Consider the following 16,413-nt stretch of genomic DNA (forward strand, 5'->3'; position numbering starts at 1 on the left):
CCCTCCTCGGTTGACTTTGAGTTACAGTGGAGTTTCTCGGGTGTGGCCCTAGGCCTTCTCTGATGTCAGAGGCTCTTTCTCTTAATGGCTGCCTTTGAAGAGGCAAGCCTGCCATGAATTCTAGATCCCCGAGGAAATGAACTGTGCCTACAAGGGCGAGCTTGGAAATGAACCCAGGCCACTGACACTTCCATTGCTGTCCTGTGAGACGCTGAGCGGAGGGCACAGCTAACGGGCCCAGGCCACCGAGCCAGAAAAACGTAGGGACCATATTTACTTGTTTGAACTTGTTTGAACCTATGACATTTGCGGTGCTACCACATCGGACTTCCCTGTAATGTTAGGTGAGGGTCAGAGGGGAACACAACACCATTGTCTTGCAAAGTGTTGTCCACATTTCTTTAGTCAGTGGTAGTTACCCAGTGGGGCCTCTAATACCAGGAGGGCAAAATTTACATGTGTGAGTCTTCTAGCATCAGCACCTGCAGAAACAGGAGACGAGAAATGTTTCTGAATAAAACTATGCTATTGTAGGCAGGCATTTTTTGTAAGTTGGGGAACTGGGGGAGGGGAACCGTGCTGGAGAATTGGGGAAGGGAGCCTGCGCAGTTGCTGTTGTTCAGTCTTCATTGTGGACGGCGTCAGTTGCCGTCTGAATTCCCATCGGCAGCCTGTGGCCTCTAAGCTCAAGGTGCTGTGTTCAATCTTAGTTGCGGGTGGGCTTAGCCACCATCCTACGTGGGAGTCAAACCAGCAGCCTTGTTGTTAGGAGCGCACGCTCTACCGACGGAGCCATCCGAGCGGCAGCTTGGCTCAAGGTGCCGAGTTCAGTGTTAGTTGCGGGTGTGCGTAGCCACCAAGTCACATGGGAGTCTTACCCGGCAGCCTTGTTCAGAGCGCACACTCTGTCCACTGAGTCATTGAGGACAGGCATTTGTTTTAATTAGTCCAAAATCACCTAGGCCACTTCCGCTGACATCACTGGCACATAAGGAGCCTATCTCTGTAGTATGCCTAGTATAATTAGAAGAAGCGTGTGCCTCTTCATATTAGTTGCCTGTCAGATTCGAATTCGTCCTTCATTGCCTCCTGTGTGAAAATAAAGCGGGGCCCTTTCACAAATGTTGCCTTTGCCAGCTGGCCCGATGGCAGTCGTTGTCAGTAGCTGGAGGTGGTTAGCTGCTGCATGAGGAAGACTGGCCCCTTTGGGTTTGCATTATGGTCTCTCACAGTCTCCTGTAACATGCACACCTTTCCCAGGATCAGGTCCCCACAGTGTGCGTGGCTTCTCTAGGGCTCTGTGCCCGCTCCGAAGATGGCGGCTGGAGCGTTCACGCCCTGTGGTGGGCGGTCACCAGCACCTAGAAGTCAGAAGTCCCCCGTGGCACCTCTCCTTTCTTAGCGGAGCGCCACAACTCGGACACCTCCTGTGGATACCTCTCCCTGGCTAGTTCCACGGTGGCAGCACATACAGTGACCCAGTGCTGCGCACCTAGGAGCAAGGTGTGGATGGCAACATAGGTGAAGTTAAGCATTCCTGTTGCACCTTACCTGTTCAAACTGTGAATCCGCCTACCCCCTCATCGGACTCTTATGGACCATGAATTAATACTTGGAGTGGTCCTAAGGGATTAGCCCACAAAGATGAGATTGTGGGGCGGGAGGGGGCAGGTGCTTGTTTTGGTGATTGCTCTGTGCTTGAGTACTATTCCTGGGCTCCTTGTTAATGTGAAATGGGTCACAAGCCACCTGTGATAGGTCGTGGTGTACAATGAAATTATTGCCTGCTCTCGATTGTCATGGAGTACCACCTGGGCATTGGCCTTGGGTGCTCATGTGACTGCTGCACTTCACTGTGACAGGAGTAGCCATGACTGTAAGGTCTGTGCTGTGGGTGGGTTCCATTTAGGGCCCTCTCGTGTGTAGGGAGAGAAAATGACACATTTGGGTTCCTCATTATCATATCAGGTCTTAGTCTGAAAACCTGAGAACTTCCATGGCAACTGTAGTAGAAAGCTCTTATTTCTGGCAATGGCATAACTGGTGTTACTGAATATCAGACACAAAATTTGATGACACACATTCACTACATTTTTCATGTAAATGCTGAGAAAGAATGAGTGTTTGAATCTTGGAATAGGGTTACCTGTTTGGTTGAAACTGAGAATCTGGAAACAAAAAGTCAGTGTGAGCCTTTCTTACCAGTGGAAGTAGTTTCTCTCTATTGTTTTAAGATAACAGCCTTTTTCTCCTTGAAAGCTTTGTAAAACACACTTGGATTAGGTGCCATTAAAGGGAATGCCCATTCGCTTTAAGCCCCACCACAAATCATGATTTTTTGTTACTAGATCCATGGCTGTGTCAAATAGCCATATGATCCCTGCGGACAAGTACACACCATGACCCAGGAAGAGACAGGTGTATGCCAAAAGAATTGCAATAAATTGGCAGAAACCTGGCGGAGGTTGTCTGGAAGTGGATTTTAATAATGTTGGTACACCAAGAGGGCAAAACCTCTTGGGCTGAAGTCATGATGGCAGTTTATCGTGTTGTGTCAGGTAGCTTGCAACGTCGCAAATGGTTTGCTCCTGCGAACAGTTAACTGCCAAAGACACGGTGTGTTACTTACCAGAAAGGCTGGGGATAGGGGAATATATCAGTAATCAGAATGTTTGGCACATAGGGACCTTTTCCGATAGAGAACTGATCAGAGGATCCCTAGAGCTAAATAGATGGGAATTCTGCTGAACAATTGTTTTGTCTACATAAGGAAAATCTAAAAATGTAATAGAACCTCACTTCACTTCCAGACTTAAATCCATTCACAGACTCAGAGAGGCATTAAATAGATCATGAAAAGGACACTGGTTTATAGTGCAGGGGTTCAGAACGAGTCACCCCAAGGTGTGCCTCACTGGTATACGGATGACTTTGAGTTAAGGGCAGTTTTAGCTTCAGGCTCAAGAGAAACTTCTGCCCCCTCCCCTTAACTACTTAGAAGAACTTAAATTAGGGGCCTCGCCCATCATCAGAGATCATCAGCCATCATCTCTTTTTGACCCACCTATAGGGCAGGGTAACCTTTTTACTTTCTAAATGTCTGCTCTTTTTATCATTCTGCAATGCCCCTTTGAAGCCCCAGGGTGCATGATGTCATCCCTAGCTCTATCCCCATGTGTCTTTTCCCAGTCTGACTCTGTCACCTAAGTGGGGTCTCTGACTCTCTCATGTGTGGGGTTCCCGTGGACATGAGGTTAAATCTGATTTTCTCTTGTCATTCTGCCTCTTGTTGATGTGATTACTGGCCAGCCAAAAGGCCCAGAGAAGGGAACAGAGAAATTTTCTCCTTTCCTACAGTAGCGTAAGAGCTGAAACAAAAAGGGAGATCATTGCTTGGTTTGACCTTAGCTGGCAACAAAGGGTTCCTTGAATTTTCCACCCCTTTCAGCTTGTCTGCAAATGACCACATAACTGCCAGGAGTATTGATTGGGAGTTACAAATAAATTTTAGTGAGTAGGTGGATTTGCAAATATTGAATCCACAAGTAATTAAAACAACATGAGTGGTAAACATCAGTTTCTGATGTAAGATATTGAGCACGTTCATTTTTAGAAGGTGAATACCGAGTTCAAGTGCACAAAATTTAGGAAGGAAAGAACATGCAAGAAGAAAGGGAAATTTGCAAGTGCGGGACGGCTAGAAGGAGCAAGGCACACTGACAGATTACAAAGGAATCAGAGCAGCCAGTTCCTAGAGTTGTAAATGGAGGTTTAGAGGAGGAGATGAGGCCAAACAGGTAGGAAGGACTGAGGTCATTTTACCTCCGTGCAATTAGGAGAAACTGAGGAATCGCAATGTAGTAAAAAGTCGAATAATATTTTTGGACTTGAGGGTGGTGCTCCTTACATGTTAAATTGTGCCTAATTTGGGGAAGGGAAGATGAACATGAGGAAATTGCTGCGTGTGTGCAAATAAAATTGGAGTGGCACCCACGGGACATGTACTTTTTTCCATATAGTGAATGGACAGGTGAAAAAAATACAGTGTTCCTCCTATGATTGTCATCAGTGGAGTGGGAATTCAGATAAATGAATAGGTAATTACATTTGGGGTAGTGCAGTGTTCGGGACACTTTACCCCCAAACACAGCCCCTTGGCTTATTGAGTATTTTAAGCCGAAGGAAGTTGAAAAAGCTGGCGAATCTCTGACACCTTCTTCCCTGAAGCAGGTGGTAAGAGGCTCCAGTGAGAGGTCCCTTCCTAGACTCAGAGGAAAGGAGCATCTTTATCTCTGAAGACAGAGGGAAGCCAAGAGGAACCTGAATGAATGAGCCTTGCTAAGTATCCCCCCCCACCCCCACCCCACCCCCCGTTTACTAAACTTAGTTCACACCCTTTTGTCCTATCACGTTTTTCCATGACTTCGCATTCTTCATCAAACCTTGGGTAACACTCAGGTTTAACCATTTTTGTGGGTCCTCATTTCCTTATGAAGGCTTCCATATCATTTAAAACCAATAAACATGTATGCTGTCTCTTATTAATCTGTCTTTTGTTATAGATGCCCAGATGAGAACCTAGGATAGAAAAATCTTTTTTTTTTTCCTACCCTATAGTAGAAATCCTGTAATTTGGCTTATGCACATTCCTGGAGGATTTCAGAGGATGTATTGGGATGTAGTATCGATTTAAGTGGTCAGGGAAGGCTCCCTGGAGGAAGCAAAGTATGATTAGAGACATAAAGGGTAAGTAGTAGAAATTCAAGGAAAATAGAGCAGGGAAGACAAAAATATGTAGGAAACAGAGTATGGACAGACGACAAAATAGTTGAGACACCATAGGTAGAAATGTTTCCTCTACCTGAATGCAGTTGGAAATACATACCGGGGCTAGATTTTGATGGTATTTCATGACACTGAAATTGCTTGATTTTATGCTGTTTTTTTAAACACATTCCTTTAGCTACATACATTTGACCATCTTCCTCATAGGAATGCTGCCTGTGTGACTATAAACTGGAAATTCTGGTTTCTTGATGCGTAAAAAGTTTCTAAAGAAAATCCTTGGTTTCAGAAAAAGAGTCTATGCAGGCAAAAGAGTAGAGGATTTGGCAGAGGAAAAAACATCCTAACAGCCAATGGAGAGGGCACAGGGAATTATATGGTTTATAGTTTGCACCATTCTCTTCAACCACTTACACTTTCCTGTGCAGGATACCAGATCAGTTGGTGAATATTCCATGCACAGCTTATTTTTATGCCTTAATCAGTCATGTTTCAGGAATGCAAACTTCACTTGGTTTATAGGATTCAGGATTTCAGCACCATCAAGAGAACGAGGGGCCAAAGTCAGCCTCGTTAAACAGCTCCCAGCATGTTACAGTATTATCAGTAGCTGCTGGGGAAATTGCTGAATTGTGATGGGAGGGAGACTTTCACAGAAGGCTGAAAGAAAAAGTAAGAACGAAGAAAAGACAGGTCCAAGAACCAGAAATAATTGCATTCACATCAAAAGTAGGAATCTTTTTTCAAAACCAAAACATAATGCTTTGTTTGGCTTCTGGGGGGCAAAAACACAATTCAAAATTATTCACAGTAAAAACGCAGGTAAGCCTGGCTCCATACCGACTTTTTATGCCACTTTTTGTAGTTAACTGTTGTTAAGGTTGGATAGAACCCTACCAGGCTGATTTCATTTACAAACATAAACATACAGAAGTGTGTGTCCATGGACACACATACATAGTTCATATTTTATTATACAATATGTTCAGTTGTATGTTATATGTCAAATTCACCCTTCCATAAGTGTACGTACGCTTACGTGTACCTGTGTGTGTCATTTTCATCAGTTGCAAGATAGTTCATAAGATGAGTGTAATTACATGGGTTGTTTTCCAATCTGAGAAAAAGATTAATCACCTTGTTGGCGTTTTTCTAAGTGAATTATAACCCCATTTTTGTTTTTCTTCTTTTGCTAATTTTTCATTTGAAGGTATCTAGTTATCAATTTTGAATTATTCTATTCTAACAACTTAAGTTTTGTTAGCATTTTTCAATACATGATCACTTTTAACTATTTTTTTCCTTTATAGTTCTTTGAAATGTCAGTCAAAATAATATTGCCTATTATTCTTGAAAACTTACTCTTAGACTTGAAAATAAAGCACTTTCTTTTTATTGACAATATAACATTCACTAACCATTTTATTCTCTGGGAAATAAGCCTTGCCCCCTCCCCTCTCTACCCAACCCATTAGCCTGTTATGCCCAGATTTAGCTGAGATTTTAATTAAACTCTGTTCACTTTAATTTACAGAGCATTTGAAAATTTAGAAGAGGACGAAACTGTCATGAAATCTGTGATTTCTTTTCAGCATGCTACTACATCCTGAGTTTTAATTTATGCTTTTGGGGAAAATTAAATCTTATAAATTTTGAACTGTTAACTTAAAATTCTTATTTCTGGGCCGTTTGCAGAACACCGCATAATGGGAAACCAGAGATTAGGTGGCCACTGTCCAGAAGCATAGAGGGTTTCAGCAGCGCGTGTGCCCACGCACTGCAGCCAAAAGGCGCCGCGCCGCCATTGTTCAGCCCTGCGGTCGCTCGCCAGGCGCCTGGCAAGGTCACGTGACGGAATGGAGGACGGCGGCCCCCAAGGGACGATCCTGTGAGCAGCTGCGCAGCGTGAGGGGGCGGGGCCAGGTGCGCCTCGGGGCCCGTGTCTTCCGGCTCTCGATGGGATTCCTCTGTTTGCAGAATTTCCAACAGCAGTTTGCATTACATTCCCGAGGAGATCGCCCCTATTCCCGGACTGCTCCCCTGCTTCTTCCCTCCGGGGAGGTCAGAGGAGGGGCAATTCCTGTGTTTCGATTTTAGAAATTTCAGAATATAGTTAGCCTTTACTCAGAAAAATAAAGTGGTGTTTTCATTTCCTGGGACGTTTTGTTTTACCATTATTGTCTGTAAAACGTTGCTTATAAGCAAATTTATAGTACTGTTTTTATTTCTCATTTAATTTCATTGGTCTGAACTTTGAAATGTTTAAAAAATTATGTTGAAGCTATTGTGCTTCGTTAAAGTGGGAATACCATTTTAATAAAGTTGAGTTTTAGGTTTTGTCTTGCGGTTTTTTTATATTTAAAAGTCATACTAACTCAAGAACATTTGCTTGAGTGGGACAAAACTTCACCTGAGTTTCAAGATTAATAACTGAATTTAGACGTTTAAAAATATTGTTTGACAAATTTTTGTTTTGCAAACTTCAAATAAGCCTCAGAATTGTTTCAAAATATATGCTGAACTTCGTCTACTTTGACCCTACTGTACCTATCGCTGCTCCTTTCCTTTCACCATCTGAGCCTACAGCTTACTTTTCTGCCTCGACGAGTGACCCATGGACGGGTGTCCCCAGTGCTGGCCTCCTTCCCTGTGTCTTACAATGACAGCAGAAACTTTTATCTGTTGCATTCCATGATGTAAGCAAGTCAATGCTCCAAACTACTCCAAAAATTATGAATTTCGTGTTTTCTTTTGCCATGTTGTTAATTATTTGGATGTTGACTTTTAACATTTTTTATGTAATGATAGAAAATATCAAAACTACAGGAACGTTAAGGTGGAAGTCAGGAATAATTCCAATATGATAGAATTCCTAGTCATGTTTAAGAATGATCTTCAACTGTTTTCAGTCCTTCGTTTTTAAGTAATCAGAGATATATGGCTATATGTATTTTTAATCATGTTGACTATTTTTTTGAGGTATGTATGCTGTTACAAACAGAAATAACCAATTCAAAAATTAGGAAATAAAAGTTCACCTCAACGTTCTAAGTTGTGCAGTTACACCTTGCAACACCTGCATTTGGTTTCTTTCAGATCTGATTTCTTTCAGATCTGCACCTAAGAAATACTTTCATTGTATATGTGTGTATGTATTACAGTATATAGATCATATAATGGTAATTGCACTAAATGTGGCCGGTAGCAGCATGCATTTATTCAGAATGTAGTATGTGCCAAGTTTGAAAGTTTAATCAAGAACCAACTTTAGGTCTCAAATATCCAGGAAATAGGAATATAACTAAAGAAAGGAAAGTTTCCTTTTAAATATATTGTGTTACTTTTTTTTTTCGTCAATGATTCAATTCCTTCTGAGTCAAAAACACTTCTTTTTAAAGGGACGTGTTTTCATGGTGATGTTTACTTAAAACTCGTACTTTAGGACTAATTTGCGGGAGTGACTTAAGTAACTAGTAATTTAGTAATTCGATGTATTTTCTCTGGCCAGGGTAGCCTGTTTGTTTTTTTTTAGCTGAGCCATCCTGCCGCCTGTTGGCAGCTCGGGCTGGGCATCAAACCGCTGTTGCTCAGAGCTCGCACTCTTGAGCAAGCTCTTAACCAACTGTGCCACTCAGCCAGCCCAATGGTAGCCTGTTTTGAAAACTACAATGACTACAGTTTTATCAAGATTCCGAGCTCAACCCTAGCGTTAAGGAGCTCAGCGTTCACAGTAGCTGGAGGAAATGCGTCATCACCTGGCGCCTCCGGCTCACCCGCGGGGCACTCAGGGAAGGTGACGTTGCTGTCGGGGTGGACGGCGGCCCGCAAGGGCCGATCTTACCGCGTTTGCGCTGGAGGGCTCGGCGTGAAGCCGGCGTCTCTCCCCCTCCTTGTTTCAGGCTCCGCGGCCCCGGGAAACTTACATGTTTCACATTTGGGTTGTTTTGTGGTTTCGTTATTATGTTTAGGATTTGGTTTTTTAAAACATGATTTTGTCTCTGCACTCTTAGAGATGGATCCTATATAATACCGATTTTAAAAGATCGAATTTTCCCTATGTTTTACTTTCTTCCTTTAGTTCTGGCTTTACAAACAGTTTGGGATTTTATACAGAACAATATGAAAATATATTTCATTAGTTCTGTGGCTACAGAAATAATTTGTGAGCAAATTATGTGCCTTCCCTTTTAAAAAATTATTTTTCGTTTTTAATTGTCAACGTGTTTGAGAGATTTTTTTCAATAAGTTTATGGTAGTCATTGTTTTGTTTTTATTTTAAGGAGACTCCTTTCATTTATAGTTTTTGTTTTGTTTTTTATCAGTCTTCAGTTGATTCTAGCACTCATTATGGAAGTCTCCCTACTCATAAGGCGGAGACAGGCTTCTGAGAGCACATTTGCCACAGTGTTTCATCTTAAAGATCCTGGTTTTGCACAAAATAACAGCATTTGACTGTTTCCTGTGTGTGACCATGCAGGAAATCAAGTTGTTGTTTTTTGTTTGTTTGTTTTTTTATGCAATGTTCCCTTTCTCCCATCTGTATCTCCTCTTTCCAGGGGACACAAAGCATGTTTTTGCATTCCTTTCAGATTTGTACATTTGTATTTTGAACAACCTAATATGTGATCAGGTCTCAACTTAAGCGTATTATGAAGCTGTACTTAGAATTCCCTCTAGAGATTTTGCTGCCCCTTTCACCAGTCACTGAAGGTACTTTCTCTTACTAAAGTGGAAACGTCAGCTATCTCTAGCCTCTCACTCATGACCCTCCACTCCGTTTGGTCCCTTCTAGCCACCACCTCCCCTATCTGCTATGGATGCTTAGAAAGCTTTACTCAGTATCAGAAACATTTTTTATACAGCAGCTGAGAAAAAAGAGACTTGTTGAAAACCTTGCTAAGTACACATATCAGTCCACTATTTCCTTTTGAGATGAACATAAGACTGGCAATGCAGTTCATACAGTCCTGTGATTCACTCCCAAGTTTTACACAACCAGTCTTTTTTCTTCACATGAAAACAATTTTCATTTCAATTACAGTTGAATCCTATCATGTAGCCCTTTCCTCATTCTTGGATATTTGCTTTTCTTCCGTGGTTCTGCTTGACTCTATCTCTCTGTGGCAAAGGCCATGGGTTCCCCCCAGGGCTTGTTAAAACGCACACTGCACTTCCCAGGATTTCCCATTCACTGTGCCTGGTTTGGGTCCCTTTTAAACAAGTGCCATGGTCGATCTGACACATTGTGAGAAAATTACAATCCATCCAGTGAAAAGGGGGTTCTCTAACTGGGATAGAGCAAATCATTGAACTGCACCAAATCTGAGAGTGGAGCTGACGCCCAGTTTAATATTTAAATTACTGCTTTACAAACTCAAACCCCCTCAAGGGGAGTGAGGAGTTAGTCATAGACTCAACTCCAGAGGGAAAGGGCTGGTGCAAGATCTCACAGCAGTTTATTTTAGTTAAAAGTCGGGTTCTGTCTGCAGATGGCTCCCCGACACATGTGCCCCTAAATCAGCACACTAGACCTTTGTTCCTCCAAGCGAGGTTTGTGACCCAGCAGCCTTGGCATCACCTGTGGTCTTATTAGAAACGTGTCTCAGCTCCCACCCCAGACCTTCTGAATCAGAATCCAAATGGCAACAAGATCTCTAGTGGTTCTCTGGTTCTTCATAGTTTGCAAAGCGCTGGACTAGACTGCCTCCCAAATCTCAAATCACAGAAACCAAGCTCAGCTCAGACAGAGACCATGAGGATGGCGAATGCTTTGCAGGTAGGTTCAGAGTCCGCTGCTGTGGAAGCTTTGCCTTGGCAGGTGTGGTACCCTCCCAGGTAGGCAGGGAGTTAAAGGGCCAGCCCTCCAGGTGTACTAGCTTCCCTGCCCACCTGAGAACACCTTCTCACTGACAGGGTGGACACATCCCAGGATCTGCATGGAGGGACATTCACAAGTTCTAGGGGTGGCATAGACCCAAAGACTGAGGATATTCCAGCTGCCCCAGGCTCTTCTGATAGGATCGCCTTATGCGTGACGGAATCTGGACCAAAGTCAATGGACCTGGGACTGCAGGGTCTGCTTTGTAAAGGCTTCTGAAGCGGCCCTTTAAGAAGATCGACCTTACGCAGGTGAGCGGGATGCCAAGCTGACCCTGGGAATTAATAAACGAGCAGGTGCCTGCTTTTATATGCATGAGAAATACGGGTTCTCGAGGAGCTGCAGCCGCTCCTGGAAAGAAAGCTGGGAATCGCATCCGCGTGCACTTAGTGAAGGCTCTGTTAGCCTAAAGAGAGCTCACACCTGGTTTTTCAGGTAAGGGGGTGGGAGTAACTGTGATGCAGAATCCTGAGGCGTGTGGGGTGCCGTAATCCTGGCGATGTGCAGGGTTGGTCAGTCTCTCAGTCCCCCTGTGGTTAAGGGGCTCCAGTCACAGAGATGAGCTGAGCTTCAAGGGAAGGGAGCAGCCCCAGGACTGGCTACAGACCTTCATGTTAGGCGCTGGGCTTGCCTCCTACTTAGCATTTTCCAGTCAGGTGCCAGTGCTGCAAAGGAGGAGGACACCACCACCCTGAACCACTCATGGCGGTCCTCCTTGGCCCATTGAAACAGGTGCGCTTTTGAGCAGAACCCGGAATGGTCGGGGGGTTGAATAGAACAGAGGATGTGCCCTGCTGCATGCGTGTTCTGCATTGGCCACTGTTCTTCTTGCTTTCTGTGGAATATTCCATCTTTCAGATGATAAAAAGTAATACAAAGGCTAAGTGCCTTATCCAGGCTCACACCCAAACCCTACCCAGTCTTGACCTCTTCTCTAATGCAGGTGCCTCCTCCACCCTGCCCTTGAGAGTTTTATCCCTTGCAATTCCATAGTTAAGCTGTAGGAGCAGGTTTCAATGGTTGCGCCTCCTCTTAGAGTATGTCTTTTTCACTTAATATTGCTTTCAATATTTCTCCATGTTGGGTGTAGCTGCAGTTGCTTATTTCTGTCTCTAGATAGTATTCTATCTTCTCTATCACTATAGCTCTATCTAACGCCACTGTATATATGACTGTGTGTGTATGTACACATATATGTATATCCTTATGCGTATTTGCATATACTCATATACTGATGTTAAATGCACGTGTATATTAGTGATACCGGTATGCCTACACCTACTTCCAGGGGATGGGTCCCTCCCACACCTGACAGTGTTTGGGCCCTGTGTAGCCTGCAGGTATCCCCAGCACCGCTGCCATGAATATTGCTGTATGTGCATCCTCAGACCCTGACACCAAAACAGAAGAGCAAACCAGACCGCTACACAGTAATATGGAAACCGGCAAATGGCTGGGGTCAAAAGAGACCTGCCTGTGAGGCTGGAGGTGGGTGGGGTGAGGCGTGTGGTTTAGCCATGCTGATTTCTGGCTATTTCGATACAGATTCCATTAGCTTGCTCCCATTCTTTATTGGGCAGTGAACACAATAAGGGCGAAATCCATGGGCTTATTTTGTTGTTGTTGATGGAAATGGAATTGGGTATGAAGGCTTCTACTGAGGTTATTCAGGACTGAGACAGAAAAAGCTACAATTTCAGCCACTATTTTTTTTTCTTTCACATGAGCCACCCAAGTATGTGGCACACCTGTCAGTTATTAGTTCCTAAAGGGCTCCAGGAAGAAAAGACATTTCCAGGGTTTTGTGCCAATCACAGAAAAAGCACCTGTATGCCTACGGATTTTGTGATTCTTTGATCCTCAGAATTGCGGTTTGCTAACCCCTCTCGTGCACCCCCACACCCCACTTCCTCCAGACCCCCTTCCTCTGCTACCATTCCTGCTAGCATCCTACTCCATTAAGTTTCCAGTGCGGTCCTCTTAGAGTCTCCCTTTGTGTATTAATTTTCCCAAATCAGTTAGAAGGAGGGTGGTGAAGAGAGGAGGGAGCTGTAACCCAGGTGAAAGCAATGGTGGCTCAGAATGTGATAAAACCAAATGGGGCAAAATCTTTAAAACGTATGAATCTGGGTAAAGGGTTTTTACATTCTTGCACTTTCTAGAAGTTGAAGGTAGTTTCAAAATAAAAGTTAAACAAAACAGTATGAATATATTCATTTGTTTATTTTATTTAAAATAGTATTTATGTATGTGTTTACTTATATATGCATGAAATCTCTCCAGAGTTATACTGAGAGAACACAGGTGCCTGTGTATGTCTCAGGTGGCAGCTTGGTGAAGGAGCAGGGATCTAAGTTGGGTGTCTGTATAATTTATCACCCAAACTGCCATACTTCTGAGAGAAGACAGGGGCAATTCATAATTATGCTGGGATGGATAATGGTCATAAACTGAGCTTTTACCAAACAAATAGGGCCATATGGCCATCAGGGGGTGAAAACAGATTTTCACTGTATGTCATTTCGTACCTTTTGATATTTTTTAAACTATGAACATATTAACTACTCAAATACATAAATAAAAATAAACATAATTATATGAGGAACAACTTAAATATTTATAAACATAATAAACGTTGGAAACTGGCTGAAATATTGGGATATCCATAGAGTGGAATATAAAGTTAGCTATTCAGAAATTTAGGTACATCTATGAGTACCACCAAAAGTATTGAGTTAAATACCTATTACTTGTTTTGAATCCAAACTTTTCTCACAATAAAAGAATTTTATGCATATATAAGTAAATACTATATACATGGATTATAGTTTAAAATTTTTAAACAAATGGATGTATTGCTTACTTGTGCAGCACATATACTAAACATATGGGTGTATTTATGCTGTTTTTATTTAACTTTTATTTTAAAATAAGCTCAGAGAAAGTGCAAGAATATTAAAAAGCACTCTCCTGTACACTTTACTCAGATTCACTCCTTTTAAATATTTTGCCACATTTGGCTTGTCATTTCCCCATCTCTACCTCTGTGTAAAACTTTTTGTTTGTTCTGACCAATTTGAGAGAAGGTTGTAGACATCAAACCCCATGTATGCTCCCTAAGAACAGGGATGTCCGTTTAGATAACCACAGCACTCATTAATTCAGGAAATTAACACTTATGCAATTGTTTCACTCATTTACAGTCCATATTCCAATTTCTTCAGTGTCCAAATAATGTTCTTTGTAGCATTTTTATTTTCTGTTGAAGATGTAGTTCAGGGCTACAGGTCCCATCAAGTTGCCGTGGCTTTTGTAAATTATCTTTCATCTGCAATGGTTCTTTAGTCCTCTTTCCCTTTCATGGGGTTATTACTTTTGCAGCACCCAGGCCAGTGAGAGAATGGCCTCCATGGAGGTCTGTCTGAAATGTCCTCACACTGTACTAGGTGACGCCTTTTTCGTTGTTACAACACTAATTCTTATTATTGTGCCCCAAATGATGTTTTTTAGCTGCATTATACCTTCAGTATTTTGCAGTTGGCATTGTATTTTAAGAAAGGACCCCACCTTGCCCCTCAACTCATTCTTTATAATGGGGAAAGGTAGAAACCAGTGTCTCAATGCTACTAAGATATTATTGATTACAGCTATAGATATAGCTATGTATGTAACTGTAACTGTGTAAGTGTATATATAACTATGTGTAGTTGTATATAACTATATAGAGCTATATAAAACTGTATGTGGTTTTTTTCCCATGTAATTGTAGTAACACTTGCAATCCCCATCCAGCCCCAGAGGTATTTCCTTGCCTCCTTCCATCCTGAGAACGCCCCCTCCTAATGAGTGTCTTCCCCCTTCTGTCTTCTCTTCTCTCTCCCAACTCCACTCCCCTCCTCTGACCCCCTTCCCTCCCACTGGTTGCCTGACTGGAGGAGTATAATGCAAGCATCCTAGATTTAATATCAAACTTTGGAAAATGTCACAAAAAAAGCAAGCAGGCTTTTGGAAAGTGGGAGGGGCTTGGTCTGGGAGGATGGAGAATACTTGGAGGCACCCAAGGCCTCACATGACCTTAGCTCAGAGGAAGCTGCAGGAACTGTCAGCTGAGTGTCCCTTCGTGAGGATGGTAGCCCATCTGCCTGAGCCCTGGATGGCAGCAGCAGTAGCCCAGGGCCCTGGTCTCAGGCCCAGCCAACCCTCCATGCCTGCCTGGGCCACCCACACAGGTTCCTATGAAAGGCATGTTCACATTGTCTTCCGAGCTGGGGCCAATATTTCTTTTCCTGTTTAATAGTGGAGACATTAGGTCAGGGTTCGTGTAGTGATTTTTCTGTCAATGTCAGTTTGTGCCACAAAAGAAAAAAATATATTTTACAAGTAAAATTGAATTAAGGAGGTGACACATTTTGCCTAAAGAGGAGGATCACAAACTTGTTCAAGATCAAGCTTTCACTGTGGTTGGGCTCTAAGTAAATGGGTCTCTGAGTAAACGTTGAATAGGTGATTTATTGGTTTTTAAAGTGACAGTGGTGGGATGGACCATTATATTCTTTTATTTAAGGTGGCAAAGGCTCTTGTATGCATCGATTTTTTTCTTTCATTCTGCCTATGTCATTAGTTTAAATTCTTAGAAGATAGATCACTGTCTGTATAGTGATCTAGAAATCTGTGAATCTTGTCCTGTTGTATCTATGTGTTATTAGAACTAAATTTTAACAGATTGTTAACAAGCTGTTTTGTAATTGGAAGTACATTACTGCAAGCTAATTTTTTTTAATTAAAGTTTATTGGGGTGACAATGGTTAGTAAAGTTAGGTTTCAGGTGTACAATTCTGTAATACATCATCTATATATCACATTGTGTGCTCACCACCCAGAGTCGGTTCTCCTTCCATCACCATATGTTTGATCCCTTTTACCCTCATCTACCACCCCCTTCCCCCCTTCCCCTCTTACCCTCTGGTAACCTGTAAATTATTGTCTGTGTCTATAAGTTTTTGTTTCTTCATTTGTTTGTTTTGTTTTCTCATATGGTTTGCTAATTTCTTAAAATTTATTTTCATTTTTATTTTAACACAGTTTTGTTGGTAATAATAGAATCAAAAGTAATTTAATGTATATAACATCACTTGGTGTATAATGCACATTAAAATAGTTTTCATGGGCCAGCCGAGTGGCGCAATGGTTGAGAACTGGCGACGCCAGAGGGCCCTGGTTCAGATCCCACATAGGAGGACCAGTGACACTGCCCTCCACAGCTAAGATGCTGAACAACAGCTCAACCTGGAGCTGGGCTGCCGTGAGTCGCCAGCGACAGTGTAGGCTGCAGCCCCTGTAGCAGTGGGTTGCCATGGGCTACCGTGTGTAGCCAGCAGCCAGCAGCCGCAGTGAGCGGCTGTCCAGAAGCCCGCGACTGATCTGCCTCGCCCGGGAAGAGCGCAATGATGGTGCCAACTTGGGCCAGTGAAGCAATGTCCTCCACAACTAGACTGAAGAACAAAACGACAGCAACTTGTCTGTTCCCCTTCCCCTGATTCCCCAGTGCTGTTCCCATCACCCCAATTCCCAAATAAAAATCTTTAAAAAAAAATAGTTTTCATGCTAGCTTTATCCAACAGTTTCTTATATTTCATTGTTAAATCTAAAAATAAGGCAATACGGGCCAGACGACTGGCTAAGTTGGTTAAGAGCTCACTCAAGAGTGCGAGCTCTGAGCAACAGCGGTTTGATGCCCGCCCAAGCTGAGC

General features: G+C 42.8%; 2 long non-coding RNA genes across 2 annotated transcripts; both read left to right on the plus strand.

Moving 5' to 3' along the window:
* The first annotated feature begins 968 nt into the window (after window positions 1–968).
* Window positions 969–4,339, plus strand: LOC109396131 (uncharacterized). The gene is made up of 3 exons (XR_002126796.1): window positions 969–1,503; window positions 2,349–2,418; window positions 4,231–4,339. It is a non-coding gene; the product is annotated as an uncharacterized LOC109396131 (long non-coding RNA).
* Window positions 4,340–4,348: 9 nt separating this feature from the next.
* On the plus strand, window positions 4,349–7,122 carry LOC109396132 (uncharacterized). Its single transcript, XR_002126797.1, has 2 exons — window positions 4,349–4,746; window positions 6,481–7,122. It is a non-coding gene; the product is annotated as an uncharacterized LOC109396132 (long non-coding RNA).
* Window positions 7,123–16,413: the final 9,291 nt, after the last annotated feature.

Source organism: Hipposideros armiger, unplaced genomic scaffold (assembly GCF_001890085.2).
Source record: "Hipposideros armiger isolate ML-2016 unplaced genomic scaffold, ASM189008v1 scaffold_504, whole genome shotgun sequence".
NCBI lineage: Eukaryota > Metazoa > Chordata > Mammalia > Chiroptera > Hipposideridae > Hipposideros > Hipposideros armiger.